At 36.5% G+C, this 25,643-nt stretch overlaps 1 protein-coding gene across 3 annotated transcripts in view; it reads left to right on the top strand.

The window, feature by feature from the left end:
• The window catches only part of NETO1 (neuropilin and tolloid like 1), an 89,903-nt gene that overhangs the window by 25,624 nt on the left and 38,636 nt on the right, over window positions 1–25,643 (top strand). The gene's annotated exons all lie outside the window — the stretch shown is intronic.

Consider the following 25,643-nt stretch of genomic DNA (forward strand, 5'->3'; position numbering starts at 1 on the left):
CTATTACAATCTTAGCAGTCACCCCATCCTCCCTGACTAGCATACTGTGAGTTCTTCAGCCCAGAAATTATGCCCTAGGATTTAAAAAATCACCAGTGCCGGGGATTTATCGTATATTTAACATATTTTTGCCCAAACAATGTGTCAATAAAAACTCAAGATAGTATTTTATTTCTCCAAACAATGAGAAGTTTGGAGATGATTTCAAGGCCCAAAATAAATACAGAAAGAAATTAATGAATTACAAAACATGAATTTTCTCTGGCTCCAACCTCATTATGATCTGAATAAAAATGTTATGAAATTGACAACTAAATTACTTTCATTACTTCTGTGTTTCTCATAAAGAAATTAATATTGTTTAGAATAGTTGATTAACTTTTTAAAACGTCATATAACTTAAAAGTGGAATTGGAGCTGGGGCTCAAATTTTTTTTTCTGTGTTATATTGTCTAGTATAGACTGTATTTCTGTGGGAATGGTTTGCATTAGATACTAGAGATCTGGCATAAAGTTACACATATTCAGATCCTTTTAATTGCTGTTCTAAAGATTTTGCTACAGCAAAATATAACCTGTGGTTCAAAGGGAAGTAACTCACTTTGGAGAGTTTGGTTAAAATCCTGCTCCATCACTCGGTAGTCGTTTGGCCTTCGGTGCCCTTCAGATTTCTCACCTATAAAGTGGGAACAACAACACCAAACTCATCGGGTTACTGAGACTATTTAAGATATAAGGCATGCAGAGTTTTTGATACACTATATGGAATAGATTGCTTAATAAGCATTTATTGCATTTATTATTTTTCTCTAGATTACACATAAACACTTCAATCTTCGGTGAACATTTGAGCAAGAAACATGGTGAGATCTGTCTCCAGGGCAGGAAAAAAAATTTCCAGTGGACACTTTTAGTCATATGCTAAATGCAACCTGCAAATTCCCTGTTTTGACTGAATGAATTATTTAATTAAATGATTGTTTTGTCTTATTTTTCCCTCTTTTAATTTTACATATCAAAATCTACTTGCTGGTTGTCAGGGACATCAAAGAGAAAAAACTAGGGAAGGGAAGTGATAAGATAGTAACTTTTTGTTTTTTCTGAAAAGCTCTTTATCACCCTTTGCCATGTTCTTGTTAGATTACTCACCATTAATTATTAAAAGTACAGCTCTCCCTGCATTTTACCCTGTTGAGAGATAATGTTCTTCTTTCATAAAATGTTTCTCCCTTGAATCTTCCTACCTTGTTGACTTTTCTTTAAATTCCTATAGGATACCCTTCCTAGACTATATCCCCAGATTTGGCGGTAGTTATTTTTTATTGTTGTCTGTTATTCTGTAAGTTTCATGTTGATATGTTAAATATTCCTAGGTAGGTTTTACTTCCCTTGATCTGATTCTGTATCTTATTCAGTGCCTACCGTGGTTCTTTTGAAATCAATGTATACATAATGATTATAGATTGATGACCAGCGAAAAGAAAGTACAATAAATACTTTTAAAATCTTTAAATTAATAACACATTTCAAATGAACAATGTTCAAACTGTCCAAAAGTATTTCTAACTTTTGCTCTTTTTATTTATTTCAAGTTATCGGCATAATAAACCACACATTAAAAAGTTGAATAAAATAGTATCACTTGCTAGTAAAAATATACCATTATTAAAAACAGCTTTTTATTACACTCCTATATAAATAAAATATACACATAAACACCAAAACTGTAAAATTTTAAACAGAAAGCTGAATTATAATAAATGATATTCAGTCTATTCATTACTAGCAGCCTATATAAACATGAGGGCAGCCAGTGGAGTGTATTAGGCTAGTCTAGTCACATATCAATCCCTTGGATCATGCTAATAAACCAGAAGATGCTGTGTAACAGAGATTATAAACATCAACTGCCAGATGTTACCTATGAGCTCAAGAGACAGAATTATAAGCCTTGCAGTATATGGGTTAATAAACGCCTAAAGAAGATGACTTGGTCCTTTCTTAATTCGTATGCAATATAATTTAGAAGTGGCTCTTCCTAAAGAATAAATGTAAGTAAATAAAATCCGAAGTGTTTATATTTCCCTGAAAGAAATTTGATCTTTATGAGAGTGATACAAACTACCCTAATTTCAAACCTGAGACTTATTAACTATTGCAAGCAATAATGGTTTTCCTAAAAATATTTTGAGTCCTACTGAAATGTGTAGGATGTTATGAAATATTTTTGTAAGTAAAGTTCAGGGACTACATTTGTATTTTATTTTCTAAGAATTACAAAACATTTTGTGTTGCACCAAAATGTAAGAGTAAGCACATGGTAGAGCTAGCAGGAATTCTAAAGACATCAACTAGTTCTTCTCTCAGTTATTTATTCATGTGCTAGGCACTGGAGGTAACAAATAAATGGAACTCATACCGCTCATATCCTACCTTAGGAGATAGAAGGTACAATGTGATATATGTCATAATAAAGATAACATATGGTTTAAGGAAGAGAGCTGCCTGAACTCAAACGAGGCTAGGCAACAGAGAAACATTCTCAAGGGGTAAATCCAAATCCTATCTCGAAGCACTTAGAAGAGGAAGCACTAGGAGGAAGGTAGAACAGGCCTTCCAGGCTCTTGGGCCACAATGCCCAAAGACAGAAATATTGCTATGGCTTTTCCATCAAAACAAACAAACAAGCAAAAAAACAAAACAAAACAAAACAAAACTGCAAGCGATTTGGCTTGGTTGAAATAAAGGCTGTGCACAAAAGTATAATGAATGATGTGTTTGGAAAAGTTATCCAAGATGAAAGTCAGTATTTGCTATGCTAACGTATTTGAGTTTAGTCTTGAAACAGTAGAAACCACCAAAAGATTTTATGTATGGAGATGATCATAGTTGAAACACAGGAATATTGTTGGATCACAAGATAGAAAGTAAATTGGGAGAAGGTGGACTTGTTTATGAATCAGGAAGCTGTAAAAGATGTCCAGGTGAATTAACATGAGTTCTAGTGGCAGCACCAGAGATGGATAGGAAGATATAGCTTCAAGAGTTATGGAGATGTTAAAATTTATAGCATATGTTCTCTGATTATATGTTAGGAGAAAAGACAGTGAGTTAATGGGAACATCTTTGTTTTGAGGTATATTTGAAATACAGAAGTGAAGTAACCCAGTGTTTTTTAATTATCTGATGCACCAGACTGTAATTCTATGCAGAAATAAACCATTTTTAATTCGTTGTCATAGCTCCACTTGTTGAATGGAATTTTAAGTTATAGGAGAGACCTGATCAGTGGAATCAATTGTGTTAGTCATTGACATGGGGGTGGTAGTAGAAATCATGGGTGTAGATCATATTGCTCAGCAAAGAAATACCAAGAAAGATAAAGAAAACATTTGAGTAGGTGTGTTGGCAAGAAAACAGACATGTTGCTGTTTGAGACACCTAAAATAAGTACTCCGATGGGTGGCTAACTAGTGTCAGAGCTTCAAGTGGTGGAGTGGGGGTACCAGAAACCAAGGGAAAGAGACCTTTTCAAGTAAGTTGGTTTGTGATGTATAAGATGGAATACAATTATCAGTCCAATTTTTTGCATTTAGAAGAAGTAATTGATATTTCTATCACATACAATTTTCCTGAGTGGTTAAGGTAGAATTCAGACTGCAGAGAATTAAGCAGTGAATAAATCTGGGCAACCAGAGTTTATAAGTGTGGAATAATCTTCAGGAACCTCATCTGTGAAAGGAATAATGTGATGGGAAGATGAAGAAAGAGTAGGTGTTTGAATCTGAGGCACAATGCAGCGTTAAGGAAGGGGGCGGTTAAAGTTCATCTTTTGTTTCTTCTTTATGCAAGAATTGGCTTCACCGGGAATTAACCTTAAGACAGGTTTTTCTTATGCCTTGCTTCTACCTGGTGAAATCCACCTCCTCCCTGCCCATCCTACCCCCCAAACGAAGTCTGCTCCCCCAGAATTCTGGCAGTCTTCTTTATTATATCTGCTCATTGAGGAATCTCAAGCCAAGCAACAGCCCCTATAGCCTTTGTTTTTTGGGTCCTTTTTCTACTTCTTCCTTGGGATCCTTGTTTAGATATCCCATTCCCTTTCAGTGCCCAATATAAGTGATATGACAATGGTTTTCTGAAGACATATGTGGTGTTACCGACTTTGCTGAAGTTCACACCTAGATGCCAGCCTCAGTTTCCGGTGTTTGGATACTGTCCATGGTGCTGAACATGTGGACGCAGATGCCACAGCTTTTGCCAATTTCAGCAGCACCGTTCCCACTCTCTCAAGCCCGAGCCAGTATAGCCCTGCTGTTCCTATCTCATGTGGAGGCTGCTTCCTCACCCATGCTGCTGCTTCCCCAAATCTGTGGATGACTTATATACTCCATACCATAGGATGATAAAGCAATAGATATTTTAGTACTTCCTCTTTGATTTCAGCCACATATGTAGCTCTGGGGACTGGACTGAGACCATCTCAGAGACGTACACTACGAACTCTTCCAAATCACCCCTTCTTCTTTATTTGTACAACCAGGAGTCTCTCTTTTCTTGGGCTGAGGTTCACTTTCCCGTCTGTGGATACACTCCAAATATATTCAGATGTATCTTAACCTGCCTGGCTCAATCCTGGGGCAATGCATTTTAGCCTCAAACTATAAGGCAGTGCTCATCCCTACACACGGGCATGTTGTCTTTAGAGCTACACAAATGTGACAGAATGGTACACCAAGAACAGGACTATCTTATGCTCCTGACTAAAGAACAGTATGTGTACTCCCTCAGTTTCAGAGAAGCTGGCCAAACATCGTTTTGTTCCCTAGGGTTTTTCGGCCCTTATTATTCCATTTATTTTTCAGTCTTCCTTTTGGCAAAGGAGGAAATCATTTGCCTGAATTCCTAAAAGTAAACATATGTTAGAGTAAAACAAACATAGATTTACTTTAACAGCTAAAGTAGAAGCTGGATGTGAAAATACGCATTTAAATTTCACAGGTTTGAATCATGTCAGGTGTGTCAGGAATGTGCTAGGACTGTGAAAATACAACCACAAGAAGAAGAATAAATTGTATTATAATAAGATTTAATAACTAGTCAGAGTGTCTTGAATATTTCTGGATCTTTATTCTTCCATCAAAGAAACTGAGAATCAGCTTGTCACGTTCCACCAAAGAAGATCACTGTTGGGAGTTTGGTTGGTCTGTAGATCAGCTCGAGGAAAGCCAGCATTTTTCATATGTTGAGTCTTGTATTTCATGACCATGGTGCATGGTATAACTTTCCTCCTATATAGGTCTTATCTAATCTCTTTCACTGCCATTCAGATCTAAGTCTTTTAAAATTTCTTCCTTGGTCCATTTTTTTTTTGCAGTGATTGTGGTTTTCAGTTTCTAAATGAAGTTAATTTATTTTTGTTATTAACTTCTAATTTAAGTTGTATTGTGACCAGAAAATGTGGAGTGTTCCTTGTTACCATTTCCTTTGTTTTCTGACCTTTCCTGTTCTCGGATCATTTTTCTTTGGGAATTACAACCTCAAAATTTCCTTTAGAACCAGTCTCTTGGAGGTAAAAATCTTCCCATGTTTACTTACTGTCTAAATGTCTTTATTTCCCCTTCATCCTTGAAAGATCCTTTGGCTGACTGACAATTCTAAGTTGACAGGTATTTTCTGCCAGCTCTTACTAGATATTATTTGACGGTCTCTTGGCTTGTGTTTTTGCTATTGAAATGTCTGCCATCACTCTAACTGTCATTGCCTTTAATTGACATGGCCTTTCTTTCTGCTCCTTCAAGGTTTTATCTTCATCTTCCGTTTAGTGATTCTACCGCCACGTGTCTACATGGATTTCCTTTTATTTATTTATTTTCCTGGAAGATATTATACCTTCTAGATCAGCGGCTTCTTATTTTCATCAGCTCTGAAAAATGTTTAGCTGTTATTTTTTAAGATATTGACAATTTTCAGTTGTGTTCTTTAACAAATTTATATATGGAAATTCCATTTTCAATCTCTTTGTTTTCTTTTTCAATAATGTCTTATTGTATACTTCTTTTTGCAAATGTCTCTTTTCAAATCATCACATATATATCTACAGAAAGTATATTCTGTATTTGATGATTCCAAACTCTAAGATCTATTGTATGTTGTTTCTGCTGGCTGCCATGTAGAATGATGACCCTTCTCCTTTTGTGAGCTTCTTATATTCTCCTTTAATCTATTGCCATGTGTGGACTAATTTACGGAAACTTTCCTCTTAAGATGGCTTGTTCTACTTCTGATTTTTTTCAGCCAGTAGCAAATGGTAACACCTGACCAGTACCACTTCAGCACCCTCGAAAGTGTTGCTTTCCAAAGTTCAAACCTCCCATAGAAGTGTCTATATAGGAATCACGCATCAGCAAAACCCTCCTTTTCAGCACGCCCAAACATTCAGACCAATTTCTGTTTGAACTTCTATTCCCCAAATTCCCTTCTCCTATGGGCCTGTCTACTTGCCCTGGATTCCAGGTGTTTGTCTCTCAGCTACTGCAGGTCACTTCAGCCCAGGCTCCATCGGTGCAGCAAGGGCTCAGCTCAGGCTTGTAGGATTGTTTGAGCCTGAGAGCCATCCTGTGGCTAGTGGACCAGTGAGACCTCCATGAGTGTGATTGTCATGGGACTATCCTTGGGGAAGAGTGTGGGTGTATGAGTGTGGTGCTTCTCAGAACTTCTACTCAATTAATATGACAAGAAACAGAAGTCCTCAGAGTCACTTTCAAACAGTTATTTTACTATGAATATATTGAACATCAAGAAAAAATGGACTAAATATAAAATTCTGCAAACCCACTTCTGAGCCTTTACGAATATTGGAAGTTTACCATTAAGCAGGTAACTTACAAATTTGAGAACAGCCACTAGGGGTATAGAAATACCGTCTATGGTTTCCAAGCCAGAAAAGAATTAGAAGGGAATACAGAAAGCAAATGGAAGGCAGGAAGATTGGAAAAAGGGAATGTGAAGAAAAAGGAGGTTTAAGAAAACACAAAATTTGGTGGCAAAAATAAACCCACATATGTTACTAATCGATATAAATATAAACAGAGTAAATTCACCAATTTAAAAAAAACTGAGAAGTGGATTAGATTAGAAAATGTCAGCTATATAATACTTATAAAAAACATACCTGAAATTAATTAAAATATACATACACACATACAGGAAGATAGAAAATTAAGGAATATAAAAAGATAGATAGAGAGGCATTAATGAAAAGAAAGCCACTGATTTCTGATCTCTTTCCACATCTACCATGATTAGCTTAAGAGTTCATGGCTGGAGATTTCTTAATTTATTGGAACTTCCACAAGAATATGTGATAACTTTTCTTGTTCTATTATTCTAAAAGCAAGATGTAATTTTATATTTAACCCAAATCTGTCTTATGGTACTTGAAGTTACTTCTCTAGTCTCAAGAAATGAAATGAATATTTGGGAACTATTCTCGTGCAATGATGTCTTCATGACAACATGTCCCATTGTTCAAAGGGGACACCTAATTCATCTGTACCAAGTATACAGAGCCAGATAATTGTTAAGTTCAATTTGAGATCATAATTCTAAGACTGAGACTCACAAAAATTTTATGAGAAGAGAAACATACTAAGAGTAGAACACCATGGAAATACAATTAGAAATAAAGTTACCTTCAGACAAGACCCAGCACGTGATTTGAGTGCATTACTTCTTTAACAGTTATTTCATGAGTACCCACTAAATGTTAGGAATTTTGAGAACTATGTTTACTGAGATTAAAACAAACCAAAAAAACTCTACCTATTCTCAAAATACGTATCTACTCCATTAGGAGTTTTGGATGGGTATACATTATTGCCAGAGAATAAAATGCTGTAATACAGACATAAGATTGTATAATAAAGTCAAGCCCTATTCCCAACAGAATATTCTCCACATGGCAGCCAAAGTGATCTCTTAAAAATATAGTCAAAGTCATTCCTCCACACAACCACCCACTGTTTTTCTTTTCCATCAGAGTCCTTCCATTGCCAAGATGCCCTTTAGTAAAGGGCTAGAAAGTAAATATTTGGGGGCTACACAGCTTCTGTGGCATTTACTCAGCTCTGCCATTGTGGGGGGGGATGCAGTCCCAGACAGTGCTTAAAAGAGTGGGCGTGAATGTATTCCAATAAATCTTATTGTGGACAATAAGATTTCTTTGAATATCTTTTTTTGGGGGGGGGGAGCGGGAGGGAGGGCGGTTGAAGAATTTATTGCTACTGCTGCTCTTGTTTTTCTTGTTTTTCCAGAAGTTTGACTGTATATGCAGTTTTAATAATTTCTTTTTTAAAAAGCTCAGAGAACAGTGTCTGCCAAGAGTTGTCTTCAGCTTTTATTCCTATGACAACCCACGTTGTTTTGATAATAGTAGCACAATTATTATTTTACAGTTAAAAGATGCACAAAACTCGGGGATAGAAAAGTGTCACTCTATTTCATAACTAAAATTCTGTTCTTGACTCTGAGCTCATAGTTTTGCTTGGCAGTAAACAACTTAATCTTATCCAATAAATTTTCTCTTTTTTTTTTAAAGTCGTAGTCAAGATTCACCTCAATTCTTTTGATGCCTCCTCTGCAAGTGGCTCTTGCTCTCTGCTCCACTTCCCAAGTCCTGCAAGGAGACACGAGAGGAGCCGTGTTCCTGACACTGTTGGTGTTTTGCTGCTGGTGTCAGGGCACTGTAGCTGCCATCCTTGCAGTCTGATCTGTGGCTTGGGTTGTGCCAGTTTTCACTCTCCTACGTGGCCCACTGGTCAGTCTGCAGCTGCCTGGCATCACGAGCCCACGTGGGCTGACTCTCTTACCCGGTCCACCTGCCTGCCTCATGATCAGCTAGCCCTCTGGTGCCCATCTCTCCCCGCCCCCTCTGGCCTCGTGAGACTTGAGCCCCAGTCAAGCTCCCACCGCACTTCTGACATCCCCTCTGTATCTGTGAGCTACACACGCATTCCCCTGTAGCTGTGAGAAGTCAGAGATGGTACAAAACCTCTGCTGCTCTCCTCATAGAATCTTCCCCTGCTGGATCTGGTATTAGGGATCTGTGGTCACCCAGGTGTCTAGGGAATGTCCCTCACACATCAGACCCCAGCAGGGGAGTAAATTAATCAGCTTCTCTGCTCTTCAATTTATAGGACATTGGGACAATTTAGAAAACTAACAGGAAGCCAGCAGGTGAAGGTCCAGTAAGTAACCTAGGTTGAGCATGAACCCCGTGTCCCATTACAGCCCTACACCATTCTCCTTGCAGTTCAGTTATATTAAATCTTAGAAGGGCACTTTAACCCCGTAGCAGGGAAGAATGTGGACTCTAGGGTAAGATTACCTGCATTCAAATTCCAGTTTTGCCACTTTTTTGAGGCATAACCTTCACCGATTTTCTCAGTCACCTGAAGTCTTACTTTCTTCAACTTTAAAAATTGGGATGACAAGCACGCTGTGAGATAAGTATTACTTTGAAGATTAATGAGATCATCAATGCACAGGGCCTGGCATATTTTGAGGGCTCACTAAACATTGCATGATTCTTCTCAGATGATTCCTGTACTTTTATTTATTTATATAAAGAGGAAGACAGAAAGGGCAAAGAAAGCTCAGCTCCAGGAGACAAAATATAGGTGCTAAGGAATAGACGATATGTAATGTGTCAGCTAGATTTAAGGCTGTTTCCTAGGCAAGAGACAGGCAGGAGAGAGATGCAGGGCAGATTATGGGGACCTGTGTGTCATCTGTATTGGTCAGGGTTCTTCAGAAAAATGGAATCAAAGATACAGGCGTATATATGAGATTTATTCTAAGGAGTTGGCTCATACGATTATGGAGGCTTAGAAATCCAAAGATCTACAGCTGGAGACCCAGGAAAGCTGATGGTTTATTTCCAGTTTGTATCCAAAAGTCTGAGAACCAGGACAGCCAATGGTGTAGTTACAGTGTAAGTGGACAGGCTCCCAGAACCAAGAGCCAGTTTTTCAGTTTGAGTCCAAAGGCAGGAAAAGCCTAATGTCTTAGTTCAAGCAGGCAGGCAGGAGGTCTTTCCTCTCACTCTAGTTCCATTTTTGTCCTGTTCTGGTCTTCAGCTTTTCCATGGATAAAGTCCATCCACATTAGGGAGGGCAATCTTCTTTACTCTCTTTACCAATTCAGAGATTAACCTCATCCAGAAACATCCTCACAGACACACCCAGAATAACGTTTGGCCCCATGTCCGGGCACCCCATGGCCCAGTCAAGTTGACAAGTAATCGTTGCAACATCCTATGTGTTTCCAAAGGAGGACAGATGTCTACTGAACAAATGGCACGACTAGTAAGAGCAAGTGGGCTGGGATGAAGACGGACAGAGTTCTGTTGCCTACTTAGGTAAAGATGGCAAAGGATAATGCAGCCTGCATATTCTGTAATTGATTTTGCTTTCCAATCTGGGTGGTTTCCAACATGTTAATCTCTTTGTTTAATTGCTCTACCTGGAGGTACATTGTAACGGGTTGAAATTTTAGAAACAGGAGCTTATAAAATTTAATCCTCACACGTTTATTGTTGATCTTTCCTGAAACATGAAAAGTAAAAATCATTTATCCTTCTCTCATCGTCTCTGTATAAATTAAATGAACATCAGTGGACTCTCCATGTGTCAAAAGGCCTTTCTGAATTTTTTAGAGTAGCTTATAAATTTGAATTTTCTCACTTATGTAGCTTGAATGTGAAACATATTCTTTACTTCCTTCTACTACAAAAGCAGAAACAGAACCCTCTTAATTTTTCTGGTGCCAGAATAGTGCTATCTATATGTTTGAGTTTTTATTGCATGCATTTCACATCAACAAAATAAATTTTGAAATAGAGACTGGGAATGGTTTCATTAAATAGAATGTGCTGAGAGCATTAGTACCCCTGATATATAAATTCAATATCTTGAACTTACAGTCTTTTTTATATCAAGTATAATTCAAGATTAATTTTATGTATTTAAAGAAAAAGTAGGGGGGAGGGGCAAGATAGGGGTATAGGATTAAGAGATGCAATCTACTATGTATAAAATAAATTAGCAACAAGGATATCTTGTACAGAATAGGGAAATACAGCCATTATGGGGTATAATCTATAAAAATATTGAATCATTATGTTGTACAACTGAAATTAATATAATATTGTAAGTCAGCTGTACTTCAATTAAAAAATAACCGTTTTTACTTTTAGTATATTTTAGAAATTTCCCTACATTTAACATAGCTTTTTATGCTTAATATTATTTTATTACTGTTGTTTGTTTCACTATGAAGAAAGTTTCATGATAGTTGACAACTATCAGAAATTTCAATGTATGAGGATAGAAATTTTAAACATGCAAATTAAGAAGTGAAATTATAATTATATCAAAAGTTTTAATGTTTTTAATATTTCAAGTTAGTTTCTTAAATCCAGATTTATATACTTTAGTGTTGGTAGTCTTAAGATTGATTCAACGCTTTATTGCTAGAACAAAACTTAGAAATGTTATGAAAATATCTCATTTTGAAATAAACCCTATATTGAGGTCAAATATTTTTGTAATCATAGCACTACTTAATCGTGAAGTGTTAATCAATTCTCAAAATTTCAGCAATTATACAATGTTTTAGAAGCTCATCATTTTCTGTAAAGCAAACAGTATCAAATATATGAATAAACTAAGGTTTGTTAGAAATGCGTATACACCATTGGAATGAAATGTGTCACAATCTTCCCATGTCACAATTTTATATGGCAGACATCTCTTACCCCTGTTGCATTGGACATGATTACCACATGATTGCTGTGGTCTTACATCCAAGCACTCCAGAACAATTCTCAACATAATTTGAAAAGAAAGTCGAGAGACAAAAATAAAGGGAGAAAGAAGATGAGAAGGAAGAAGGGAGCAAAGGGAGCCATGATTTAGATTTGCGTGGCTTTACAAGTCAATGGCAGATAAGAAAAGAAAAGAGAACTCGATGAAATTTATGCAAAAAAAATTCCATCCAAATCAGTGGAAAAATAGAACTCATTACAGAGGTGTATGTGTGTGTGTTTTAGGAATAGACTATGTATACATACATAACTGCCCTTCCATTTTTATATTTTTAGCTTATTTTAATTTTCCTGTGCTGTTAATATTGGAAAGTTATACACATAATTAAATTGCAATGACTATCAAGGGAGTTTCAAGAGAATGTATTACTTGTTGGTTTTATTTGACTAATAGATACATGAGAAACTCTTTTTATAAAGTTATAATTAGCATAATATTTTATGGTATAAAATTATCCCAAAGAAATATTGTAATATAGATAGTAACATTGTAATATATATTTTTATCAAGTCAATCATATCTCAATAAGCAATGGATCCTCTAGGATAAAAAAATGCCTCGTGCGTGTGTGTGTGTCTGTGTGTGTGTGTGTGTGTGTGTGTGTGTGTGTGTGTAGTTATTTATTTATTTATTTTAACGCCTCGTGTTTAATTTTAAAATCTGAGAATACTAGGCTACTTAAAGTCTTCTTTTCTAAAGAATAGTCTTAAAATGGTAAAGGGAATATTTTGTTCTGAAAGCAAAACCATATATTCTTATTTTGAGGAAGAACTACACGAGAAGCTTCTACACGTTTTCCACTCTATGGCAACCAAAGACTAATATTATTTAAGACAAAAAAAATCGAAAGGTCTGTGTGCAAGATAACTGCAGTTATCTCAAGGCTCAGCTGGTTGAGGATGCACTAGCTCATCCGCACAGCTCTTAACAAGGCTCACTCTTCACTGGCCGTGTGGGTTTCTCTGTGCGTTTCTCCATTGGATAGTTCATAGTAAGTCTGTTTATGGGGTTTTTAATTTCAGTTATTGTGATTTTCTTTTCTAAATGGATTTGGTTGTTTTTCAAAAATGTTGGGCTCTTTTTGATAACTAGTCCCTGCAGGTATTTTCAATCTTGTTAATAATTTCTTTACAATATATTTTCATGGTTTTATCTACACACTTCCTGAATTTCTTGTTATTGAACATTGGTAAATTCTCCAGCTATATTCCTGCCTCTTATTTTCCAGGGACATGCTCTAGTTCTTATATCCTGATAATTGTTAAACAAGAATATATTTATTATCTGTATGCTGTTCCTTTTGCCACTGACTTTGGCAAGACATCCCTTCATCTTCATCATTTTTCTCAAACTTTTCTCGAAACTTTTTTTGGTATATCTTCATAAAGAAATCTTCCCGTGCTCATTTGTTTTTCTTTTTTGTACTTTCCTTGAATTTTTTCCTAGTCCCTTTCATTTGTCCCTGTGCTGTGGTAACCAAGTGGCCAGCAGTGACTTAGCTATGCATGGGTCCCCCAGAGGAGGAAGTCTTGATAAGTCTCGATTGGTGGCATTCCTTTTGATTCCTGGTATTGTAGAATGGGAATTCTAGGGCTCTGTGGGAGATGTGGGGCTTCTCAGAGTGACAAACCTACATTTAATTCATACCCCGTGGTGTAGGACCCCCTGGTGATGGCCACGTGTTAAGTGGATTCTTAGCCCACTCTCATTTTATTCTCCTCACCTGCTGGCCTGCCTCTAAATTCAAGTTCTCCTGGGCCATAATGTTTATAACAATAATGGGAATTAATTATAGCAGGAGTGATTTTCTTCAGGTTAACTCATTGTGGGCAGTTTGTACTGAAGAGTACTATACACTGCTAATTTCAGGTCTTACATTAGGTCTTTGATCCATTTTGAGTTGATTTTTGTATATGTTGTTAGGTTAAAGGTCAGACTGTACTATTTTGCATGTGCATATACAGTTTTCCCAGCACTGTTTGTTGAAAAGATGGTCCTTTCGCCTTCGAATGTCTTGGCACTCTTGTCAAAAATCATTTGACCACATATGGGAGGACTTACTTCTGCATTTTACATCAGTTCAGCTCAAAAATTATATGCAAAGCACTGGATAAAGGAGAGACTAAGGCAGAGACTGGTTGAGATTCTGATGCCCTAAGCCTTAGGGCTAAGGTGATAAGGGTTGGGACCGAGACCATAGCAGACTAGAAAAGGAGGTTGCTAGTGAGAGATTTTACAAAAATAATTGAAAGCTCTGGTATCTTGCTGATGAAAGAACAGTGTGAAAGAGTCAAGTTAATTTTGTTTTTGAAGTTTTCATCTCAGGGAATCATGAGAAGGCTAATGATTGATAAAATGAAGAGTCTAAGGGAATAAAGCTAATGGGATCTCATCAATCGTACTCTCTGACTAAACAGGAGAGACCTACTTCTCTCCTTCCAACCTAAAACTTATGATATTGATTTATATTGCTATAGACCATTACTTTGGGAAAACCATGGATTATTTTCACACCTAATGAAATAACTTTAGGTGCTCTTATATTTGAAAGAAAAATGAGCAAAGAGAATGCAGATTTAACAACTGTCTCAATAGAGAGCTGGATCTTAAACTGTAGTCTAAGGGCAAACAAACTATTTCAGTTTTTATAATGCAGCACTATTTTCACAATTACACAAAAATTTTTAAAATACCAGTGGAAAGAATTATCAGTATAGCATTATTAAAAATTCTAAGACATATTTCAATGAACACTTCAAATTGTGCTTGATATAGGCTGAAAATGAACTTGATTCTTACAATCTTTAGGAAGTGATAGATTTGGGGGCCGAATGGTCCCTGAGAGTCCAGCTCTGCCTGAGGCTCTAGCATCTATAATTCTCCCCAAGATGGAGGTTACACTTTTGAGAAATAACTCTTTCTCAGAGATGGAGGGGTTTAGGGAGCTCTAGTCTAACTTTCTTAACGAGTGGTTCAAAACTAGGTACCCAGCTCTGATCACCTGTATTCTCAAGTGAAATACTCATTAAAAACACTGGTTTCAGACACTCATTCAAACCTGCAGAATCACTGTGATATTGGGGACATGTGTACCAGGGGGATGAAAAGAGATGTGAGAAATGGAGATGGAAAGATTATGAATTTTTTGTAACTGTTTAATTCCCCTAGACTTAAAATGGACCATGTTACTTGCTGGTGGAGAATGCAAAAAAATGATGATCTTTTCAGTTTTCAGATAGTTGCATATACCTAGGAGTAGACCTCTGAAATTGCCAATTGCGATATTAGACACACTGCTTTCTTACATGGCTTCATACATATTTACATGAGCTCCATTTTACTGGTATCTAAAATTTGGATATAATTTTTGAGCTAAATTGACATACAAGGGCTTTTGTACCTAGTCTATGTTGTTATATATTAAGGGAAAAATGGATATCTGGACATTTACCAGGTATCCAGCATTATTTGGATGTTTATAAAAATTCAGTAAGAATTACTGACTTTTCTGCAGAAATTCTCCAGCTGATCTCAGGCATTTGAGTTAGTGAGATGAACTTCCCACAGTTAAATACTTTCTAATAGAAATAATTGCAGTGTGAAGAATATACAGTGAAGCTACAGCAATGGTATTTAATTTGTAAATAATGGTTTTAGAACGACAATCATATTTTAGGTATATAAAAATAATATTTCAGGTATTTTTCATCCATTTTTCACCCAGGAGCTAAAATTCTGAACTGTACATGGATGAGATAACTTATATTTACACATCACTGTATACTTTAGGAAATCTGTATCCCTATCCATTATCTAGTTGATATTTGTGAGTCCTCTGCTTTGTACCAAGCCAAGTTGATATTTTTATCCTAATCTCTTAGAAAGAAGGCTTATTGCTGTTACATAATACAAGTTCAACATCATCAAACTTTCTGGTGAATTCTTCTTGATGAAATTAATATTTACCCTACCTTTTGATTTTATATTTCGGTTTTTCTTTTAAGTCCATTTTGTTTAATAGAATATCATTATAGTTTTTCACTTTTTTATTATTTGACTGGCATATCGTTTTGTGCCCTTCTAATCTCAATCTTTCCACATCACCACGCATTGCCCATGGCTTTTATATAAAAGTGTGTGGCCGGGTTTTGGGATTTGAAGAGTAGAAGGATAGCTAGAACTCAAAGATACTGACCTTGGTGAAAGGAGATGAGAGTTGTGACTTAAAAATAAGAACACACTTACATTTAAAGACAGAACAAGGTAACTTCAGGGCCTTGTCCAGACTGGCAGAAATTCAGCCTGTTCAAGTCATCCCGTGGGCTTCTCCGGGATTTATCAGGAGGAGTCCCCTGCGTGCTCCCACACCAATCGATTGCCACTGCCAGCTCTTGGCTTTTTGCATTTGCTCTTTTATTCGAGTCCCGTTATGGCTCTACTTGCCCATGGGCACTGCTAGTGCCTGGCATGAAAACTCTAGTGTCCTTGCCAGGGGCACCAACAGAGGACGCTCCCAAAGTTTCCAGTTAGAGGCTGTTCCAGCTCTATTTAGAAGGGGCTAAAGCTCATCAAATTGACTGGAAGCACAAAAAAAATCTTGCCTTGAAGCTAAATTTGCTTGGCTTGTACCACTTTATGTGTCCGTAGTATATTTACTTAGCTGTAACTGATAAGGCTTTTTCAGGATATTTGCATTTATATTTTTAAATAAGACTGAGAAAATGTAATATTTTAACAAAATATTTTAATTTTTTCATTTTCAGTGATGTAATTATTTAGCATACAGTGACTTAAGTGGGATGAAAGATACTGATGTAGGATAATGCCATTCCTCACCACGCACACACACAACTTGTGGTGCCACCCCTGCTTTCAATTCTTGGCATATCAGAGCCAGGAGAATTCTGTTCCTCTGCAGCCATGTGCTACACGTGCTGGCTCAGGTTCCAAAACAGTTAGTTATTCCCAGACTCTCAAATTGCTCTCATGAAGTAATTTCCTGTTCTGACTCTTCTAGGCATAAAACCTCAGATCCAGTTTCATACTACCTGCCGAACTATTTACCCTAAACCCTTCTATGGTCAATGTTCCACCCTTCCTCCTGATTACCAGACAATACTTGCTGTGCATGTCAAAAAAACGTGAATAGGTATTGAGAAGGGAGTCAATGGGAAGTAATGGATAGAGAGAGGGAGGCCATTGGAGGTGTTTTAGTCACTAACAGTGCTGGCACCACAGTTGTGCCAGCAAGAAATGTCCATTAAATCAGTTCTAGTGAAGAAGATGGTTCAGAAGATGGACTCATTTATTTGTGGTTTCACGTGATTTAGGAAGTCCTTATGAAGCTGAATCTGGCCTCTGTCCCGTGACACCGAATTAAATCTTGGAGACAGAGTTTTGGGTGAAATAGAAAAGAATAGCTTTATTGCTTTGCCAGGCAAAGGGGGCCACAGCAGGCTCATGCCCTCCAAACTGTGTCCCGACCTGGAGGGGGTAGTGAGAAGCTTTAGAGGAATGGTTCAAAGAGGGCGTGGTCAGCTCGTGGACATTGTTCTGATTGGTCAATGGTGAGGTAATGGGGAGTCGGCATCACCAGCCTTGTGCTTCCAACTGTCTGGGGTCTATGGGCTTGTGGGCAGCATACCGCTAACTCCTCCCACCTGGCAGGGGTTTCTGTTTCTGCAAAACAGCTCAGAGATATTGTTCTGTGTATCCCTTTTTAGGGGGAACCAGGACCCTGCCCCAAGGCTGCACTGTTTTTTCTTTGACTGTTCCTCCCTGGTCTCTGCATCCCCTCCCTTCCTTAATTAACAAGTGTTTGGACCTGCTCCTTGGAACTCAGGGAAGGTCAGGGAGGCTGAATGAAGCCCATTTCCTGTAATCAAGGAATGGGGGACACAGAAAGGCTTTTGTGCCCAGGAGACCCTGCTCAGTATCACTTACTGGATGAATGAATAAGGGCATTCTGAGAGAATTTGGTGGCAGGGGAGCGGTTTGCTAATAATCAATCAAGAACTTCCCTGGTTTCCTTTGAACAGAAAATTTAATATGTTCTATGATAGCTAATTCAAATATACAAACATCAAACACCAGTGTTGGATGATCTAGTTTTTTAAAAATTGTCTTTATTACTCTTTTGGTCTTCTGATGATTTCTTCTTCCCTCCTTCCCTCAAGGTTTGTCTCTATTCTGTATAGTAAATACATATTTTCTGCATAGAATAATACTATTGCCTTGTGACTATCAAGAACAAACTTTGTAAAAGCCTATTTAATATGAACACAAGCAAAACCCAGCACCGGCATCTGTGCATTCATTTTATAAGAAAGAATACATTTTCTCAATATATTTAGAATTATGAATACAAGTATCTTGAGAAACATAATATATTACTGCTAAGTCAGTAAAATAAGGAAGCAATACATCTCTACAGGTCATGCAAATGTCAATAATATTTTATGGGGCTTGCAAGCTTCCCTCCTAAAATTCTCATAAGTTTTGATTTCTAAAACTCATATATGAATAAATTTTATGTTAAACTAGAAAAAAGAAGTCATGGTATGTAAACTCTATGCCAACATTAAGACCCTTAGGGAGGCAAACTCAGTATGAAGCTGTAATTGTCATAGATAACAGTAATGCTTTAAAAGAGGCTTAAAATAATTGTGCTATGAATTTTGTACTAGAAAGATGTTTCTTCTAGAGAAGAGTGAAATAAATTGGATTAGTAAAATACTATGATGATGCAAGCTATCTTAGTACTGCGCTGTCAAGTTTTTGCTTTTGTTTTTTTGCAATCGATTTTTCAAACAGCATCTTAAATTCAGTTAACTGATTTCCAAAACCACAAACAGTGCTTTTAAATCTTGACTAGGAAGCAAGGTGTCGATAGTGATGGGCTGAAGGCAGGTAAAATAGGACAGGAAAGTACCCATTGAAGTGGGCAGTTAGTTTTGATGCAAAAGCTGATTTAATAAAGATACACGTACAGACATTACAGGCTTTCAAAAGTAAGCAGAGATGAGAAGTGGAGACATGACGAGCTCATGACAAAATTCAGGATGTGTGAGATGGTGGAAATTTGATGAAAATATTGATTATCTTTCTCTAAGACTAGCCCCTCAGGTGGTTGAGCTGTGCATTGCAAACATATTAAAGTATCAAAGTTGATTTCTATAATCAGAGGGTTTTGCAGGTATAGTTACATGGCCACGTCAGGCAATTACATTTTCCAATAATTGTTCTAGCAACGCTACTGTGCTCTGTGATATAACGGCATACTTGTGCTATAAAAGCCTAAACCAGCATCTTGATATTAGCTAAGAAAAATATGTTTCAGAACCACTTAGTGATTTGTTCAAAGTTTTAGGTTTAGGTTTTGGATCAGAACAAGTTTATTTTTCTAAAGTTATTGAACCCCCGTTTTGTTCATTTGTAAAATGAAGATGCCTCTGATTTTGATTTAGTCATAATCTAATCAGATAAACAATAATTTACTGAAGGTCCAACTACCATGTGGCTAGCATTGTGGAAATTTCCTTGGAATATAAAATAAATGAATTGCACAGTCTTGAGTTGATAAATTGTAAGTTAGATTTTTGTTGGGAGAAGGCATTTACCCATAATTCAAATATAGGGTTCGTTCAGGCAGAAGTTCTGAGATATTTTGGTCTCAAAAGCCCTATCTTCTCTTAAAAAAATACTGAAGACCTCAAAATGCTTCAGCTTATTTAGCTATATCATTCAATATTTATCATATTGGACATTTAAACTGATAAAATTTTAAATAGCTATTTATTAATTCATAGAAAAATTACCCTGAAAACCAATTATGTGTTAACATAAAGCATATTTTAAAAACTGATGAAAGTGAACATATCTATTAATAAATATTAAAATAATAATTAGGGGAATTACATTGTTTCACATTTTTGTAAATCTAATGTCTAGTTTATTAGGGGACAGCTAGATTCTCACGTGTGCCTCTGCATTACATCTTTGCAGTGTGTTCTTATGGTTGAAGTATATGAAGAAAATTCAGCCTCACAGAGAAATGTAGATGGAAAAGGGAAGAGTGTTTTCATAGCCTTTTCAGATGGATACTAGCGCAAACCTCAAAAAGTGATAGTTTCTTAAAGGTTAGTTGCAATGGGGAATGTGAAACTGTAACAATGGGGTTTTTGTATTCTGTTAACATTAACATCTATTAATGTATTTTGCTCTTCAAAAGCCTCTTTTACCCACACATAATTATTTAACACCAAACATCACTAGATGACAGTTATTGGATCATGGTTGTGGTACTCTTCCAAATACGAACATATTTCATTATTCAATGTCAAAAAGCACACTTGTTCACATAAACAACAATCACACGGAAAATTATTTAAGTATGAGGAACTGTCAGATACACAGTGATGGATACATTTTTGTTTGCTCGGAGGTGGAATTTTATCTTTGGCAGCAAATATTTTCAATTTGTTTTCCTTAAAGTCAACAGATTCACTATATTCTTCCTGCAGAAAAGTCAGCAGATTCACTGTGTTCTTCCTGCAGAAAAGATATGTATTCAAAATGGTACATTTTTTAAAAATTAGCAATTTTGAGTGCCTCATCAAGGAGACTTTAAAGTAAAATTGTTTTTTTACCCCCGGGAATGCATGGAGATGAATTATACAATGAATACTAATAGCTAAGGTTTGGTGCCATTGTCTTGATTCGGGATAAAGCATCAGCAGTTTTATTCACCACTGCCTTTGCACTATCAATGCAATTGTCAACACAGATGTTTCAGTATGTCATAGGATTTAAAAGTCATCCAACATTTGGATATTTCAGTACTTCTTGCATTTGTTGCCAAGCATTCGCGTGAAAGAAGATCTATGATGATTGGTCCATGCTGACACTGAACAAATTCAAGGAAAATAAGCAAGCTTAGCCATGTCTGTACATCTGTCTATCTGTTAGACAAAAGTAAGGTTCTGTAGAAAGATATTAACTCTGTTTTCTTGTTTAAAGCTAAAACTTTCTATCAGCAAGTTACTATATGGTTGGAAAGCAACGGTGTCCTGGGTTTGTCTTTTTTTTTTTAACTACTTTTCAACCAGTAGACATTCAGCAATGGCAGCTGACTAAAGGCGTTGCTTTATTAGTTTCTCAGGTCTTACGTGTGCTTCTCCAGCCAATACAATACAATAACCTACTTTGTAACATGTTTCAGTGACTGTCATTTTTAATTTGAAAAGTGTAACAAATGACTTTTAGCTTTTGTTTTTGTTTTGTTTTGCAAAATTATTTTTTGTTTATTCAAAATTTTCCCAAATAAAAAGTTATATGTAATAACTATATACTTATATAACATTATCTCATATACTTTTATAGCTATTATATTAACATGTGTTATTTCACCATAAAATAAAAAATTATTATTTTTTTTAATATTTAAAGACTCATTGTAGACCTTTATTAGGAAAATCTGAAGACTTGCTTTCTCAACCCAACTGCACAGTTTAACATCTAACAATGCTGAAAAAGAAATTGGAATAACAGAGTCCTCTGACTCATGAAAGTGAAGGATCTACTCCAAAGAAAATGAACTAAACTCTAAATAAGAAACAAAAGTATAATGAAATCTGTTCTTTCCCAGGCTTCAGAGATGTTAAAATTTAACTGACTGTTATGCAATAGGACATTTTTGAATGGTATTATTGCATTTGTTCAGTTGTGGCATAATTTTGAGGTCGATCATTAAAGAAAAAGAACTGAATTTTTCAACCATAAATGTGATGAACTCTTTAAAATCCGAAAATTAGCTGTTATAGCTTTCAAACTAGATATGCAAAAGCCACCAAAGCATCTTACAAGGTAAATTGTCACAGTGGCTGGAGAGGCACACACAATACTGAGAGAGTTTTAGCTTTTAAAGAGCATATTACGTCTACATTTAAAATATTCAATACTTCCCAAACAATTATTTGTCTCAAAATAATGTTGCAATCAAACTGTCACAATAAAACTACCAGAAAATATTTTTCTTCCTAAATCACAATAGGGCAAATTATTGACATCAATAAAGCTGAAGGAAAGATAGCTTTTGTCTTCTTTTCATTTCTTATGTGAAGCTTTTTCATTTTATTCAGAGTAGATTTCTCCTTTCCATAAATGAGACCGCTTTGAAATATCAGTTTCATTGTTTTCTCAAACTTTGGATATAGACAGTGTAATCGTGATGGAGAAAGTGAGGTTTAGTCTCCTCCATCTCTGACAAATGTCCATCCTTCACAGTAAGAAACCTATATTATAAATATATTTTATTTCAGGGGAAATACTGTTAAATTTCATAATACTTACACTTTTATCTATGTGTGTGTATTTATAAAATAGGACAGAGAAATGTACTAATTCTAGCTGTGCTTCCATGTAGGCTCAAGACAAAATTCAAGATTTCAAAATTAGAACGTATCGGACAAAAATGGGGTTACAGGGATTATAGCAGGGAAAATTAAATATAACATGTCATTTTAGTAGGATTATGAAACACTTTTGCCTTTGGGTCTCATGAAAGGGTCTCATGGACCCTAGGGGCCCTTGACCATAACTTCAGCCTTGAACAACGCTGGGTTAGGGGAAATAATAGCTGTAATAACAACAACAAACAATCTAAAACCTCAGTAATTTCACATTATTGAAGTTTACTTCTTGCTTATTTAGCCTAATCAGGAAAATTAATTCTCCACACATTCATTTAGGAATTGAAGCTGATGGGGTTCTACGTCGTCAATGTCTGCCTTCTGAGGTTGAACAGGGGAGAGCAAAAGTGGGAGTGGATAATTTTTTCAAGAAGTTTTTATGAGCCCAGCCTTCAAGTAAACGTCAACGCTTTGTTCACATTTCATTAGACATGGTATCCCCAGTGGCAAGGGAGGCTGGAAACATAGTCAGCTGTGTGTCAAGAAGAAAAAGATGCAGGTTTAGTAAATAGGAGGTCAGTCTTGAATATAGCACCTAATTTTGATAGATTTCCTGTGAGAGCCTCTGCATTGGAAAAGTGTAGGTATAAAGCATTGTACATATGTCAACAATATAAGAAAATCAAGTCGGTGTAATGTAAATTCAATAACATTCGATAACATTTATTGCACACGCACTCTGTCCAAGCAGTGTCCTTGGTCCTGGATAAAGGGAGGAAAAATAGACATAAAGGCCCCTGTAGAGCGTACTTCCTTATAGTCTAGTGGGAGTAAGTGGTCAATAAAAAGCTAACAACTGGCAAAATAATAGTGAATTGTGATAAAAGAAACCATGAAGGGAGAAAAGAAAGCGGGAGTCAATGCTGCCTTGGAGAGGGTCATCCAGGAAGACCTTTCCTCAGAGATATTTGAGCCAAGAACTGAAGAATGAGAAAGATTCACAGGTGCGGAGCCCTGGGGAGGGATGCTGAAGACAGAGAAAAGAGCAAGATCAAATTGCTGAGGAGGAGAACAGCCTAGAATGTTGTAGAAATAGAAAGGGTCCTCGTGTTTTGAGAGGAAAGAGCAGAGATTAGCAGTCTAGGGTGTGTTGGCCCAGGTGGTCTGGGCCAAGAACACACAGGACTTTACAGTCTATTACAAAGAGCTGTGGCTTTAACTTAAGGGCAATGGAAAGCCAGGTGCATTTCATGATTTGATTTGTATTTCTAAAAGTTTATTCAGGTTGCTTAGTGGGATTTGGGGAGCTGTAGAGTAGTAGATGATTATTAAGTCCAAGGTCATTGTGCTTCTGCATAATAATTTATGTCATTGCCCTGGACACCCTGAAGCGATAAGTCAACCTCGATATTCTTAAATTCAGTGTAGACTGTTTTTAAAAATTACTGTGTCGTTTATTTTCTGTCATTTATTTTGCAGCTCGTAGGGGCCATGTGTTACTGTGATTGTGATATTACTGGTGCCTAATTCAAATGGAATTGCAGAAATGATTTTTTCCTAAAGATTTTTTTTAAACAATCAGTGCTCTCACCATTAATACAATGACAAAAATACATTTTCAATTCTCAGAACTGGAATTTCTCTCAACGTTGTCTAGCATGAGTTATAAAAATGACAGATCTTCGCCTTCAAACTAGAGAACAGTATACTAACTACATTCTCACAGGCAACAAATTATGTTGCTAACTACATAATCATAGCAACAGCCATGCAAGGCTGAAGCATTCTCATCAAAAAGGAGATAGTGAGTAGCAATAATGACCATTATGAAAAATAGTAAAAAGGATATAATAAATAATAAAGAATCCAGATAACTGGGGTAGGCAAGCTTGATAGGTGGGTCTCTTCAATACCAATAAAACTGCTTAATTGTGACAGCCAATCTGAGTAATTCTATACAAAACTGTTCTTTTCTTGTACATAGTAGGTATTACATATACATTTCTTGAAAGAATAACCAAATATCCATTGATTTAGATGAAGAAAAAAATCTCTGACAGGAGGAGGCCTGATCCAAGTAAACTATGTTGTCCTCATTTCTATTTCTTTCATGGATATTGCATACAGGTATTTCTTTCTGTCTTTCTTTTCCAAAAAAGCAAAAGAACTGTTTTCAAAACAGTTATACAAAGGAATTTGTATCTTGATTCAAAATTTATTACCACTGGTATTCTAATAGTGTCCTGCAATAAAGTGAGTCTAAATAGGTGATATAACTAAATTGTAGGGGGGCCAATCCAGGACTTTCAGATTCAACAGATCAGTGCACATTACTGTTTAAAAACAAACACAAAAAAAAGTAAATATTTTCTTTACTTAGTAGAGAAAAAAAAAACCTGTAGTGACGATAAGTACCCTAGTAAAATCAGCCTGCGGTTATGGATTTGGTGCATTCACACACAGATGCACTAGGAAGCACACTTAGGTACACACGGACACACACGCACACATGGTCTTAATATCCAGAACTAATTCTATCCAGAAAGAGTGCTACCCTTTCATATTTCAGCCCTAGACCATTATTGAGTGGTGTCTTATGAAACATTTCTAACTTTGTAAGATTTTTGATTTATCACTAATACCATAGTAGCAAAAAGAAATTAAAATTCACAATCATCTTTTAAATTGAATACCATGTGCCTCCAAGAGTAAATCATAGCCTCTGATGCCCTCACCCATAAATGCGAGAAAATCAATTCAAAGTCACTGAGGCTATAGGGATGTGTATTGTTTCAAAAAAGCAAGAAGCCCAGAGAAGTGCAACTCCAGACGAGGTGAATACAGGGCCCCAGTGATATTCTTAAGGACTCACGGTTCCCCATGGTTCTATTCTGCTCATCATAAGACTCAGCATTTTCTTACCTTAGCATCTGTCAACATCACAAGTTGCCCACCACACATGATCCCAAAGGCGCCAACACAAACATGACCACAACTTGAGCTGGGAAAACTGTATGCCTTATGTCTATTTATTATCAAGGAAAATATTCTCAGAAGCCCTCCGGTAGGCTCACCTTTATGTTACCCTGGCTGTATACCGACCTCAAAATCAATTCCAGGAAATGGAAATGAGACTACCGTTTTTGGCTTATAACAATTGAGATGTTTCAGAGGCTCATGATAAATCAAGCTTCCCTGAAGCGCACAAATGAGCAGAGAAGGACAGATTCCTGGACTGGAGTAGATTGAGAAGACTGGGGAGAGACTGGATATTGAGTAGACATAACAGAAGACTGAGTGGTAGTTTGAAAACCAGCATGGGATGAAAAGTTACGGTGGAAGATTT

This window comes from Balaenoptera physalus (genome assembly GCF_965194825.1).
Source record: "Balaenoptera physalus genome assembly, chromosome: 12".
NCBI lineage: Eukaryota > Metazoa > Chordata > Mammalia > Artiodactyla > Balaenopteridae > Balaenoptera > Balaenoptera physalus.